Genomic DNA, 13,822 nt, shown 5'->3' on the forward strand with positions numbered 1-13,822 from the left:
AAATCTGCCTGATCTACTCCCCCCTCTATCTCTGGTGAATCCTCTCACCCCTGCACCTCTGGTCTACACCCCAGTTCTTCTATGCATAGATAAATAAATAAAAATAAAAAAATATATAGGTGAGTCAAAGAAGTTGGTCTGGTTTGAGGTGATTTTGCATTTTAGAAATCCTCTCTGTGGCCTCAGTAGCTGAGCACTGAGGGCAGGACTTCTTCCTTAAGGCCATTGAGGCTTCAGATACCAGATGACTTCATTTTTCAACTGTAGTCCAAAAAGAAGATTGAGTTGGTACAGAATTGCAATCATCCAAAAGAGATAGCAGCAAGCTTAACAGGTCACCAACATGGTGATGGTAACTCCCTGGCGGGGGCCCTTTGGCACTAGGAAGCCAACAAAGGCCCAGAGCACAGTCATCACGACGAGATGTACCACGAGGCCATTGTAGTCTGTGGCTGTTCCTGGGCTGTCAGAGGCTGCCCTCTAAGTATTCATTCTTAGGCTACTTTGGATATGACAGCTGTTCTCTGATGCCATTTTTACCAAATCCATCATGCAGTATTAGAAGTTGTAAACAAAAGAAAAATCAAGTTCTTCCTATCACTCCAAAAGGAACCTGAATTCTACTGAGTATAGGTTTTTTGTAAATGGCAAATATTTGTTTGCTCTTTGATAGAGGAGAACGTGATAGAGACAGAATTTTGGTATTTGGTATAGACTTTAGTTCAGATGTTTTGGTGAAACATCTGAAGCCAAGTCCAGGGCAAGTGATGGGACACTTAATATAGCCCATATGTGCACTACCAGTTATGTTACATACAGTGACAAGAAATAGCAGCGTTGTTTGTCTGTTTGTTTTACTTTCCGGGAAATCTGAAGAGACAGCAGATTTTGTTAATATCATGAAGAAAGTACCTCTGACATTAGATCCTGAAGCTTTAATGATCAGGTTTAAGAAAGGAAGTGTTGTTGCTTTCTCTAAGATACAACTGAATATGACTGAACTGTCACCAGCTATTTTATCTTTTATGGCAGAATTATCTCATGGTCAATTAGTTATGTGGTGAAAAGGATTGTAGTGAAAATGCTTATGGCAAAAAACTTATAGTGAAACTATTTCTACTTCCAAGTTCCATTTGGAAAGTTCCTGTTCTTTATTAACACTTATGATAAAGTCTCACCTGGAAGCATGACGAGAGGATGTTGGATTGCTGGGCAAGCACACAGATTCCTCAACTATGGTACTGGTAAATTTCAGGTCCCATTTGAACAGAAGTGTGACTTGTGGCTCACAATTTGTGCATCTGACTCTGTCACTTTGGACAGTTCTTTTTTTTTTAAGATTTATTTATTTATGCATACAAGAACTGGGGTACAGGTCAGAGGTGTGGGAGGTGAGAGGATTCACCAGAGTCAGGGTGGGGAGCAGAACAGGAGGACTGACCGAAATACACTGCTGAGGGGAGCAGCGGGTGAGTCAGGAGAGGTCTGCTGCGCCATGTGGATAGCTCTCTGGCCGGGGATCGAACTCATGCTGCAGTGGCTGTGGGTAGCTTCAAAGTGCTGCATTTTAACTTCTTGCACCACCAGGGAGGCCCCCACTTCTAACATTTCTATCTTATAATAAAGAAGTTGGAGGATGCGTTTACTGATCCCCGGAGATTCATGCTCCTGTCCCTTCATTGTGAAACCTTCTTTTGCTTCCTGACCAAATTTTCAGTTTCTCCTGGGCTTAGTTAAAATAGTGTATGAGTCTTTCTAAAAATATGGCCTAGTTGCCTTGACAGCTCTCTCTGTACACTTCCCCCCCTACTATACTGCAAAAACTGTCTGAACTTGCTTGATGTCTTATTTATTTTTATGTTTCTTCACTTAAAATAGTACCTGATATATAGATTGTGCTTGATTAAAGTTTAGCATTGTTAGTTTCCTCTCTACAGAAATATTTATATAAAACAATAAGTGAAAATGTGAATTTTACTTTATATTGAATAGCTATGTTAATCCTATAATGCACCTGTGTTACAGATAAAGTATGAAATGCTGTTAAAAAGAAAAGGAAAATCTTCTGAATTATGCTTTCTAGATTATCACTGATAATGATGATGATGGTGATGGTGGGGGAGGGGACATTTTTTAGTACTCACTATTTGCTAGGTATAATGCTAAATACTTTCAAAAAGACTTTTTCGCTTAATCCACTAGTTATCACTAGGTTTAATTCACTAGGAAGATAAATAACTTGCTCAAGATCACATGTCTGGTGAGAAGCTTAGCCTGGATTTGAATGCATGTAATGTGAGTCCAAGCACACATGAGTCAAAACAGCAGTGATCAAAGTGCATACCTCCAGAATCTACCACCTGGGTTGAACCCCAGTTCTTTCACTTAAAAACTATTTGACTTTAGGTACACTAATTAATCTTTGTGCCTCATTCCTAGTCCCTCATCTGTAAAATGGGATTAATAATATTAGCCCAAAGCTCTGCTGAGGGTTGCAATGAGAATGAAATGAAGTAATTTATGTGAAGTACTTAATGACAACTTAGAATAAATTGTCAATAACCATTAGCTCTTATATTACTATATATACTTTAATTAAAAATTATCACACTATAATCCTCTTTGTAACTTTTTTCCTTATTCACTTTATGCTGTGAACATTTTCATTTATAAACTCGCACCACATTATTTATAGACCCATACGATCATCCACTCTTAGTATACACCGTAATTTACGTAACTAATTTCCTGCTTCTCTAGGATATGAGCTTCTTGGAATGGAAGCTGGTACAAATCCTATGGTTTTTCTGTGTCTAGAACAAGGCTAGCACAAGGTAGGTGCTTAATAAATATTTGTTGAATAAATGAATGTTATTAAAATTATTTCCAATATTTTTCTATTTGTTATAGTTTAAAAATTCTTTTTACTTATAGGAGGTTTTGAAGTTTAAACCTTTTTTTGGGTAGGCATATATAACCTTGTCATTGCTTAAGAATCAAAATGTAATTTCTATACTGATGTAAAATCATGTTGCATCTAGGAGCTGGAAGGGATCATGCTCTGTGAAATAAGCCAGAAAGAAAAAGAAAAATACCGGATGGTCTCACTCATAGCAGGAATTTAGAAAACCTAAATAAGGGACCAGGAAAAAAGCTAATTATAATAAAGTATAAATCAAAATCAACAAGCAACTATAAACCAGAGACACACCATGGAGGGGGGGGGAGAAGGGAGTAGGATCAAAACAAGGGGGGTGGGAATTGTATGGGGACTATAACCAAGATGAAAATGCATACATTGTGCAAAAATGAAAAATGATGTAAAAATATATAAAATAAAATAAAATTTAAAATAATAAAAGCGAAAAAAAATCATGTTGCATCTAAGTATACCCATTTGGTCCAAGAGAAAAAAATACTCCGGCTAAGTCAAGATGCATGGTTATATTTAAAATAATAAGTTTAAAAGTCTCTTTCATGAAATTGTTTTTCAAAGAGTGTTTTACCATGTGGGTAAATGTTAACAAAAATTGCTCAAATTAACTCCAAGTACAATGACATGCATAATGCTTTGATTACACATATGAAATTCATTTAGTCAAAGGAGATGTTGAGTAGGAAAAATGCAACTTTGTAAAAAAAAAAAAAAATCCCCATTACTATAATGATAGAGTAGTTCCCCAAGATCTAATCACATGCACATTTAGAAGAAAGCGTTTTATAGGCTCTGTAACAGCAACATCTGGTGACTTTCTGACTATTCCAAAACAGCTTCACTCTGCTTTCAAATTTCCATTTTGTGTTCTATCAATCTATAAAGTTGCCTGCAGAGACTTAGTAAACTTGGAAAATTTTCAGCTTAACTTGAAAAATGTGCTACTTATTACTCAATCCCTTGAGCTAGGGAGGAAAATAATGAACGGAAAGCCAGGATGACTAAGGCTAGGAGAACCACTTCACTTATTGTTATGATGTAGGAAACACCTCAGAGAATTTTTTTTCAGGAGGTGATGAGACTGGTTAACAGAACTTACTAGAGGGACGATAGACTGGGAAAGACCTGACAAACAGATGTAACGAAGGCGTGTTCTGGAGAGGACAGACATCTAGAACAAAACTGTACATACTTTATCAGTGGAGAATGCATCACAACTCTATTATGCATCTGGATAGGTGTTATTTAGTTTTTAGCATTGAACTAAAGTGTAAATAAGCCTAGTATTTCCTCAGGTAGTGTTAGCATTACTTCTGGCCTGAGGGTTAGTTTAGCCTTTGTTTTGGTTTGCTCAGGGTGAAAACAGAAGCCCCCAGAGAGCTAGAGAGTCACCTGAACAGAAATTTTTCCAAATAGCTACTGTAGTTACATCTGTTGGAAACAAGGCCCTGAAAATTTAATAAGACATATTGGTGAACAACAGCCAAACAGTTAAATGGGCTTTGTGAAAGCGAATAATCAATTGATAGTTTGGCCTAAACTCTACTCACAACCTAAAGCCAGTGTGCGACGTAAAATAATCTCATTAAGATTTCTTTTCTTTTCTTTTCTTTTTTTTTTAGTTTTTTGTCCCGTTTTCCCTTCTGATTCTTTCTCTTCTTCCCTTCCCCTCCTAAATGTATTTTCTTTCTTTTTTTTTAAGATTTATTTATTTTTATTTATTTATACAAGCACTGGGGTACAGGCCAGAGGCACGGGAGGGTGAGAGAATTCACCAGAGACAGAGCAGGGAGCAGAACAGGCAGAAGGACCAAAAACACTGCTGAGGGGAGCAGCGGGAGAGGCAGGAGAGGTCTGCCGCACCATGTGGGTATCTCCCTAGCTGGGCCGGGAATTGAACCTGTGCTGCAGAGGCTGTGGACAGATTCACAGTGCTACGCTCAACACGCTGCACCACCGGGGAGGCCCCCTAAATGTATTTTCATCTTTTTTCTTTCCTCCCTCCCACGTGCTGCTGCCCTCCTTTGCCTTTCTTTCCTGTCCCTGGTTCTCCCCTCTCATTTTTCAAACTGCCCATGGAACCGAAGTATTATTTTGATGATAGTTGTAAAATAGTTTTACTACTTGATATTTTAAAAATAGTTTGAGGAAAATGTTTATTTTCCAAGGGGAAAATTGGACCTCACTTTCTGACCTTAACTTTTATTACCTAATGTAAAGCACTTGAATAGAATCTGGCACAGAAAAAGACACTACAGTAAACCTTGGCAATTAGTGTTCCTTTGATCCACTTTATCCTTTAGATTGTTGGCCTTTAAAGAAAAAAAAAATCCTGTTTTCTCTGAACTACCCATGATGAGCAGTAGCTTTTGTCCTCTTAGGCATCTTACAGGATGGAGTTTTCGTCCTTTCTGTCCTATTTCAGTGGATCATTATCTGTCTACCAAACTTGCTTGCTAAGTAATTTATTCTTGCATTCTTTTGCTTGAGTCTTAGTGGAAAGAACAAATGGACAATGACCTCCTTGTAGCAACAGAAAAATGGCTCTTGAGCCACTTTGGACCTTGTATAGCATAGTTCATGGGCAGAACATAGCTCTGGAGCCTGGCACAATGGGACTTATACCCTGTCTGCATCTGATTCCCTATCTTTAAAACACACTCAGAGGATTTTGTGAGAGTTAAATGAGTCCAGGCTGACAGAGCATTTAGCACGATGCCTAACAGTGGTGATAAATGGCAGCAGAACCCCCAGCACCCACACTGTAGGAGATTTTTCTCTTGGGAATGCTACCGATTGCCTAAGTGGGGACAAGATGCTCCCTCTGACCTCTCCATGACCCATACATAATGAGGGTGATCTGAGAATAGCATGACTTAAGACATGAAAGAGCATTAAAGGTTGAGAGGAGAAACAGAGTTGGAGTGCCAATCTGCCCACGTACCTCGTGCCCCTGGGCTCAGAGACCACCTCTTTGGCAGCTGAGAGACTAAACTTGGGAGCTTCTCAATGTAGATTTTGGAGAAATAGTAGGCCTAGCATTTGCTGAATTAAATTTAAAAAATATATTTATTTATGCATACAAGAACTGGGGTGCAGGCCAGAGGTGAGGAGAGGTGAGAGGATTCACCAGAGATAGAGTTGGGGAGCAGAACAGGCAGATTGACTGAAATACACTGCTGAGGGTATAACAGGGTGGTCCCCAGGAAAGGGGGAGGTTCCCTGCCCCACCCAAGAGAGGGTGGAGCTGAGCAGGAAGGGAGAAGCTGCAGAAGAGACTGAGGTAGGAAGCAGGATGGAGCCAGGAGACCTGGAGGAGGCGCTTGGAGCCTAGAGACAAGTGAAGAAACTGCGCTTCTCTTTTGGTCGTGGACTGGGTGACACAGATGTGGGTGAGACCCATGGGGAGGTGACAATGGCAGCTTTTATCTTGATGTTGATTTTGCTCTTTTCCTTCCGGGCTTGTCTGGTTGTTTGTGACCCTTTTCTGTGGGTCCCCACTGGAAGATGCTTTAGACTTGTGGCAGGCCTTGGGGCCTTGCTCTGGGCCAATCCCATTTGGATGGACTTTTACCCACGAGGAGACGGGTAACTTTGGGTGCTTCATTTAGAAACTAGACTCTTTGCCTTACCTGTATTGTTTCCTAGTTTTATTAAAGTTTCTTCCCATTAAAGTCTCATATGTTTTGTGTTGATGCGGTGGATGGCAGAACCCATTTAGAATAGGCAGGTTTGCGGGGCTTGGGCTACCCCTCTTCCTGTCCTATAACAAGGGGAGCAGTGGGCAAGACAGGAGAGGTCTGCTGTGCCATGTGGGTTAACTCCCTGGCCGGGGATCCAACTCCTGCTGTAGTGGCTGGGGATAGCTTCATAGTGCTGAGACTTAACCTCTTATGTCACCACGGAGGGCCCAGAACTAAATGTTTTGAAATACATTGTGTAAGGGGATCTCCCCCTGGGGTGCCCCCGGTCCACCTCTCTGGAGGCATTGCACAACAATGGTGTGTGTGTGTGTGTGTCTGTGTGTGTGTGTGAGAGAGAGATAGGTTAATAGAGTTAAACCCTTCTCTTAGCAAAACTTGAAATGCCCCTCAAACTTTAAAATTCTAAGTAACAGTTTCTTGGCACTTTCTCTAAGTTAATCTAAAAATGGTGAGACCAATTCTGATTCAGTCAGGAAATGTTTTTATGGAAATTTATATCGGTTACACTCTGAAGGTTTCAATAGTTCTTAATTGCAGGTCATTGTTCGCTGCTGTGCTGCCTGCGGTCAACTGTGAGGTGTGTTGCCAACAATTTAATAGTAACACCATTAGTAACATGGTCAAGCTTTCAAACCATTTCCTTTCTAACCAAATAGATGAGAATAAACTAAAATTTTTCTCTATGACATCACTTTTACTTGCTTTAATCATGTTTTTTTTGGGTGAAGAAAGAAAGAGGTGGCATTATGGTTGCATGTGGAAATTTTTTGACCCAAGTTGTTAGCATCATTGGTCATGGCTGTTGCAGACAGTTACATAAAGATAAACCTGGCATAAAATGGGATGTGCTGGGCCAGTATTAATTCTGGGGTAGAATTGTTAAAGGGCAGGGTGAGAGGCACCTCAGGACCCCCAAATCTGCCTGCTCTAAATATGTTCTGCCATCTGCTGCATTAAGACAAATATAGTCTAGTGCTTAAGACCTTTAATGGAAAGGAACTTGACAAAAAATAGTTTCCAAATCAAGCCCCTGAAATAGCCCAATCCCCTTATGCATAAATGCCCAGCCAAACAGGATTGGCCTAAAGCAGGAACTGAAAGTTCCTGAGGCCTGAAAGTCTGCCACAAGTCCAAGGTACCTCCTGGTGGGGACCCATAGAAAGGGGCAGAAGAGGCCAGACATGTCTGGAAGGAAAAGAGCAAAATCAAAGTCAAGATGAGCGCTGCCATTGTTAGCCTTCCCACAGGTCTCTCCCCCACAAATGTCTTCTTCCATGTCCCTCAAGTCCCTAGTACAAGTCCAAGGCTGAGAAGCAAGTACAGCTTCTTCCCATGTCTTTCTGCTCCATGTGCCTCCTCCAGGTCTCCTCCTTCCTCTCTCTCCTTCTTTCCTTCTCCCAGTCTCCTCTCCAGATTCCCCTTCTCCCTGCTCAACTCCACCCTTCCTTGGGTGGGGCAGGGAACCTGGAACCTCCCATTTCCCCGGGACCACCCTGTTACAGAAGTGCAATATTTTAATAGTTTAGTGTTTTGCTTGCTGAAGTCCAAGACTCTCAGGAATATCCATGCATTTAAGGACAGTGCATTGATGAGACAGAACTGAGATAATGGATCTTTGTGGGGGAGGAGTTCTGTACATGGTACAGTGTATTTCTGGATCTGTCAAGACCACAAGAGAGAGATGAAGGTTAGACACCAAAGGAGCAACAGATTAAAGCCATGGAAAACTAGTATTTTAGGGAGCTGAGGGAAGGAAGAATAGCTACTTTTCCTTTTGGGCAATCATAGAAGAGATTCTGTGAGATGATAACTCTTATTTTTGAAATGGTATAAGAATTTCAGAGTCTGGGGAATTCTTCACAGGCCATGGGCTTCAAAGATGGCATGAGCTAGGCTGTGGAAAGGGTCTGAGACCATTCTCTGGAGTCTCCTTTCTCTACAGTTGAAGGAGAGAACTAAATGCCAGGTAAAAGAACAGCAGTGTGAGAGGAAATACTGGGAGAGACAGACTTCCGTAGTTATCTTGTACGCCAACATATCTTGCTGAGTATGCCAAGAGGGCAAGGCCAACATCACTTTATCACAAGGCCATTTCTCAGGTTGGTATGTGGTGAAGAACCTTGAAGGTTTTAATTATGTCATTCTCAGGGGCAAAGAGCAGGCTGGCTTACTGCTTCCTATGAAATGGCGAGTTCTTCAAGCCCAGTGTTCCTCTCCTACAGGGCAATCCACTGTGTGCAGGCATTCACTTGGGCCCTCCTGGCCACCTCTGTGGGACTTGGAACTGAGGCATACACATTAATACTTGCATCACTTGCTACACCATGAGTCAAGTCCTTTGTCTCCAGCTCAGGACCTCATGTCTTCTGTTAATCTCCATGAAATGATAACAGGGTAACTTACCAATTTGTTGACAGCTTAAAATCAACTCAAAATGATTAAAGAACTAGACATAAGACCTGAAACCATAAAATATATAGAAGGAAATATAGGCGAAACACTACGTGATTTGCACATCAAAGACATCTTTACAGACACATCACCCAAAGCAGTGATAGTGAAGGCAAAGATAAACAGCTGGGACTACATCAAATTAAAGAGCTTCTGCACAGCAAAAGAGACAATAACAAAAACAAAGAGAAACCCCACCAACTGGGAGAACATTTTTGCACCCAACACTAATGATAAAGCACTGATCACAAAAATCTGCAAAGAGCTGATGAGACTCAACAACAACAAAGAAAATTATCCAGTCAAAAAATGGGCAGAAGAGCTAAAAAGAAACTTCTCTGAAGAGGAAACGCAAATGGCCAACAGGCATATGAAAAAATGTTCAACATCACTTGTCATCAGGGAAATGCAAATCAAAACTACCATGAGATACCATCTTACACCAGTGAGAATGGCACATATTAAAAAAACGAGCAACAACAAATGTTGGTGAGGGTATGGAGAAAAAGGAACTCTTCTACACTGTTGGTGGGAGTGCAAACTGGTCCAACCACTGTGGAGAGCTGTGTGGAGATTTCTGGACCTACTAAACATAGAGCTTCCATATGATCCAGCAATTCCACTCCTAGGTATTTACCCAAAGGACACAGAAACATCAATTCCAAAGAACACCTGCACCCCTATGTTTATAGCAGCACTGTTTACAATAGCTAAGCTTTGGAAACAACCCAAATGCCCCAAAATAGATGACTGGATCAAGAAGATGTGGTACATATATACCATGGAATATTACTCAGCATTCAAAAAAGATAAACACATGCAATTTGCAGCAACATGGATGGCGCTGGAAGGGATCATGCTCAGTGAAATAAGCCAGAAAGAAAAAGAAAAATACCGGATGGTCTCACTCATAGCAGGAATCTAGAAAACTTAAATAAGGGACCAGGAAAATGAATAACTATAAGAAAGTGAAAATCAAAATCAACAAAAAACTATGAACCAGAGACACTTTTAGGGGGGCGGGGGCGGGAGGGGAGGGATTGGAGTCAGAATGGGGGGGCTGCAATTGTATGGGGAATATAAAAATAAAATTTATTATTTAAAAAAAAATAGTAAATGAAAAAAAAAAAAAAAAGACCTTACAGGAGGGGCCTCCCCGGTGGCGCAGCGGTTGAGCGGTTGAGCGCTGGGTTGTGAAGCTGCCCACAGCCTCTGTAGCGCCGGTTGGATCCCCAGCCACCAGGCGAGGGTCCCACGTGGCGCGCAGACCTCTCCTGCCGCCCGCTGCTCCCCTCAGCAGTGTACTTTGTCAGTCTGCCTGCTCTGCTCTCCCCTCTGGTTCTGGTGGATTCTCTCACCCTCCTGCGCTTCTGACTGTACCCAGTGTTTGTATAAATAAATCTTTTTTTTAAAAAAAAGATACTACAGGAAAGGAATACAAACATTTACAGAAATTTTTTCAATCAACTTGAGTCTTCCCAAAATGCTTTGTTTTTTTCTGTCCTCCTAAGGTTGTTCACTCATCCTTAAAAACCATTAAAGCTCTGGGGTTCTTGGCAGTGCTGTAGAATTCTTGGACTCCTTAACTTTGACCTCGAAAGCCACTGAACTTCCTGAATTCTTTCTGAGGCACATGAAAGATGCTGTGTGTGTTTGATACCAGACTACTGGGGTCCCGGTGAGGTCATCCAGCCATTCTTGCCTTCGGGCTACTCTTAAATCAGTTCAGTTTTCAAACATCTCCAAAGAGTAAGTGTAACCATATTCCTTCAGGAGTTCATTATAACATTTCACCTTTTCCTTTTTTAGAACAGTTCTCTGTTTTATAATTAAAATAGATTTAAACAGAAAAGCAAGTGACTTATTTAAATTTTTCCTTTTATGTGCTTCTGTGCATATTTAGAAAACTGTTCATATCCTGAGAGGAAAAAAATCTTGAAATTCATGGTCATTGTCTTTTCTCAAAACTGAATGTCAGTCCAATTTTATTGCAAAAGCTTTCATCATCAGTCTATTTTAATTGTTTTCTGCTGGTTTTCTAAAGGAAAATAGGAAAAAATCTCTCGTATTGTCTCAAGGTCTTTTGTTTACTTTATCAAACCTTCCATATATGTTCTTTCTGCCAGAGACTTTCATGACTAACGTCTTCTAGGAATTTTGTTAATTTTTCACTTGGGTAGTTGATTAGGTTTCAAGATTACTTCCAACATAAGGTTTTTGAGTTTATATTATTTGGGGGCATCACAAAATCCCTACTATATACATGCGTGTAGAGTGTCTTTACCCTCCATCCACTTTATGTGAAATCACTCTGGATAGCATGACCCCATTTGCTGTGATTTGTGTAACAGGGCATGTGGTTCCAAGGAATAATACAAGAAATTCACCATTTTCATGAAGTTCCTTTATAGATATGCTTTTTATTTGTGCTTCAATTTAGTCAACTCATCGTTAGTGATATTGGTATCTGGTAATTAAGAAAAATCAATCTTCATTATTTTAATCTTCTACAAACTAACTGTCTACCATAACCTAACAGAGAAACACTGAAACTGTATTCTTTTTTGTCCTTTTTCTTTGACATTTTCAAGCTGTTTGGCCAAAAGCAGGTCATAGTTTTCCTTCTTGAATTTTCACCCATTCACTTATCAGTCAACCAATGTTTATTTTGGGATTTAGCTTGTGCAAGTTGCTGAGATTTAATTATCTGATTGAGTATAGTAACTGAGTATGTAGCTATTAGACATAAAATATTTCCCCCCTTTTAATTCCTTGGTGACGCTCCTTTGGTATAGGACTTCCTAGGTTAGATGTAGAATTAATGTGATAAGGGAAATCGTACAAGGTGGGGGGGGGGGTCTTTGAGAAAGTCCTGAAAGAAAATCACTAAAGCTTTGATTTATTGGATACCTAGCAATATAGTTTCTTTTATTTCCTTATGAATTTTATTTTTTCCCTTAGAAGCATTACTTTGGTTCTTACTATAATCAACAATTGTGTTATAACAATCAATCTGCTGGCCAATAGAACATTTTATTTTGTCTGTGACTCTTACACAACCAGGCTTTAGAAGTTCCATCTTAATGTCCTCCTTGCCTCTCATCTTCTAATCTACCTTCCCCACCATATTACTCTAAACCAAAATGTTATTATTGCAGGACTTAAGAAGTCATCCTCAGCAATTCAGTGCCTCAGGTTAGAAAAACAATTTAATTAAAGTATTTTAAATATGGTAAAAATACATATAAAATTATTTACCATCTTTACCACTTTGAAGTATACAGTTGAGTAGTACATTAAGCATATGCACATTGTCATGCAACCAATTTGCAGAACTGAAACTTACCATTAAATAACAGCTCCCCATTTCTCCCTGGCAACAACCATTTTGTTTTCTGGCTTCTTATGAATTTGACTATAGTGGGTACATATCATTTAGTATTGATATTCGTCTTCTTGTGACTGACTTATTTCATTTGGCATAATATCCTCAAATTTCATCCATGCTATAGCATGTGTCAATTTCTTTTCATTTTTAAGTTGAATAATGTAAGACAGAAATATTTTAGCATACCCTTTAATGCTGTTTTTGATCTTATTCCTGCTCTCTAGCCTCAGGACCTGTATTACATTCACTGTGTCTGTTGATTTATTGGCAGTGCTCTGAATAGTTCAACAATTGTTACCTCTTTGCCCATATTTCCTCTGATCAATGGAGCTTGCTTTCCTCTTTTTTTTTTCTTTACCTGACTAGCATTTAGTGTACTCACTACCAAAAAAGCTTTCATTTTGTAATCTATTTTTAAAATTTGAAATAGGTTATCAAGCTATTCCTGCATCATTGTCCCACTGACATATGATTTAATCAGCTTTTTAGTGTTTTGTGATACAGTTACAACACATTTAATGTTTTACAACTGGTGGATAATTCGATTTTATCCTTATTTACTTATTATTAATAATGCTGTAAGAATGATATTCTTCTACTTCTTGCCAGCAGAGTAACTTATACCAACTCCAAACTTTTCTTCCCATCATAAATAACTAAAACTGGGCAAAGTATCTGAGGCACTATATTTAGACTTTGAGCAATAGGCAGTGCAGGACTGTGATCCATGATCCTTGAAATAAGGGAAACATGAGATGAGAACTGTTTTTTACTACTTCTGCCTGGGGCACTTCGCTGACTCCAATGTAGATTGATGTAGTACAGGAACAGCCTGATGATCTCACTGTGGTCTAAGATAATTACCTGTATGTATTGCTTGAAACTTTTCTGTAAGGAAAAACTGTTTCTTCTCCCTTATTAATTAATTAATGATCTAGTTAATTAAATAATTTTTATTTGTATCAATATGGGCTTATAGATATTTATTTCATTCTTTGGGTTTCTAACAGAAACATCTTACTAACTCATATGGCTTCAGGTAGCATCTACCCCAGGCAAGCAAACACTGCAGTCCTGTTTCTCGCTTCCTGTTTCTGTCTCTCCAAGATTTCACATTCTTCTTTTTCCCTGTGATCTCAGTTGTTGAATGGGTTCAAGTAAAGTTTCCATTTTTCTTCTTAGTTATCTTTCTTGTTGTAAAGGTGTGAGAAATGCTTTTTCTAGTTTTCTAGATCTCCAAACTGAAACCAGAAATCTGTTTTGATATAACATGTAATGTATTTCTACAAACCATCATATAATAAACAAACTGTGACAAGATATTTTGAAGATAAGTAGAGGGAA

The 13,822-nt window shown here is 39.4% G+C and overlaps 1 pseudogene across 1 annotated transcript; it reads right to left on the reverse strand.

Moving 5' to 3' along the window:
- Positions 1-216: 216 nt before the first annotated feature.
- Positions 217-1,188, reverse strand: LOC311173667 (V-type proton ATPase subunit e 1-like; annotated as a pseudogene). The gene is made up of 2 exons: positions 1,179-1,188; positions 217-458 (listed from the first exon to the last, which is right to left on the reverse strand). The product of its transcript is annotated as a V-type proton ATPase subunit e 1-like (transcript).
- Positions 1,189-13,822: the final 12,634 nt, after the last annotated feature.

Source organism: Talpa europaea, assembly GCF_964194135.1.
Source record: "Talpa europaea genome assembly, chromosome: 7".
NCBI classification, from domain to species: domain Eukaryota; kingdom Metazoa; phylum Chordata; class Mammalia; order Eulipotyphla; family Talpidae; genus Talpa; species Talpa europaea.